Genomic DNA, 1,877 nt, shown 5'->3' with positions numbered 1-1,877 from the left:
TTGGGCAAATTTTTTTTCCGGGCCCTTTTTGGGATTGCTTTTTTTGAAAAAAAATCCCTTCCCGGATCAGGGGTACATTGGCAGGACCACGTTAAACCGGCGGTTACACCGTGAAACTGGCATGGACCTGTACTTGCATAATCCGGATCGCAACTCAGGCTATATGGCCACCAGCTCGCCTCCTAGGGCCCCTGCCCACCAGTTTTTCCTCTGCGAAAAACCCCTGGGGGGAGGAGCCCTGGGGGACTTCCAGGAGATCTTTGGCTTGGGCAGCTCGACGACCCCTGCGTGAGGAATAGAATGGCCGTGTCCCTGCCTGGAGACTCGCCTCGGGGGATCCTCGGGCTGGAAGCAAAAGGGGGGATGGGGCCCATGCGCCCCCCGTCGGCGTTACCCCTTATGTGATGATGATATGATTGAAACGTGTGGCCCTAGTTCCCTTCGAACCTTGCTTCGCCCCCCACCCCTCTTTTTCGTTTGGGGAGTGTCCAGAGCAAGCACTTTTCCTAAGCCCGATGCTTCATCTCGAAATTATAACCAAACGAAAATTGAAGAAAAATCACTGACCGTGTGTGGGCACAGGGATTTCTATAATTCATCGACGTCAATTTTTTGATATCAATTAGCTGACGAAAAAATTTGATCGTGTGTGGGGCCCTTAAGTATCATGCTGTGACCACGGCGGCTCAAACAAAACCCCCCTTTAAAATATATATATATATATATATATAAATAAAATTTTAAATATATTGTGTGTGTGTGGGGTTTGTGTGTGTGTGGGGGTGTGTTTGTGTGTGTGTATGTATGTTAAATATATATTAAAAATATATTATTTTAATATGTATATATATTATTTTATATATATATATATATATATAATATATATATATATAAATAACATATATATATATATATATTATTATTATATAATATTATATATTACATAAAAATATATAAAAATAATAATAAAAAAATAATAATAAAAATATATTCTTGATGAGAAATGTGTAAATTTATATAATGTACAGGGGTGGGGCGATGCATGTTGTCCGAGTTGGAATAAAAAAGGAACTTTTAAAAATGGTAATAATAATAATTATATGAAAAAATGAAAATAATAAAAATAAAAATAATAATAATAATAATAAAAATAATAAAAATAATAATAAAAATAAAAAAAAAAATAAAAATAAAATAATACCTGGAGCAAGCACGTGTTTTTTCATAAAAAATGTATAAAAATATAATACTATGTGTATGTAATATTTTTATATTAAATATAAAAATTATATAATATAATATATATATATTATATATATATATATATAATATATATATATTAATATAAAAATATTGTATATAACTATCTATACACACACACAAACCACAAAAACCCACACACACAACCCACAACACACACACACACAACAATATATATAATATATATATTATATATATATATATAAAAAAAAATTTTATGTTGTGTGTGTGTTGTGTGTTGGTTGTGTGTTGTGTTTGTGTGTGTGTGTGTGTGTGGTGTGTATAAATACATAATTTTATATATTATATAATAAATTATATATTTTATATATATATATATTAATTATATATAATATTTTATATATAAAATTATATATAATATTATATACACCCAAAATTAAATATATAATAATAATAAAAAATAATTTTTCGTAAATTTGATTTGACGGGATGTTTTGTTTTTGTGGTTTTCTGCATATTTTGATTTTTTGTTAATTTTTCCTTTTCCTAAAAATTTCAACACCCTAGGACACGGTGTGACTGGGTTTTTGTTTTTAATTAGTAGACTAAGGAATTTCGTAAAAAAAATAATAATAATATATTCTTGATGAGTAGGG

Source organism: Penaeus monodon, chromosome 10 (assembly GCF_015228065.2).
Source record: "Penaeus monodon isolate SGIC_2016 chromosome 10, NSTDA_Pmon_1, whole genome shotgun sequence".
In the NCBI taxonomy this organism is placed as follows: Eukaryota; Metazoa; Arthropoda; class Malacostraca; order Decapoda; family Penaeidae; genus Penaeus; species Penaeus monodon.
The sequence above is the reverse complement of the archived record's forward strand: the minus strand, read 5'-3'. Positions refer to the sequence as shown.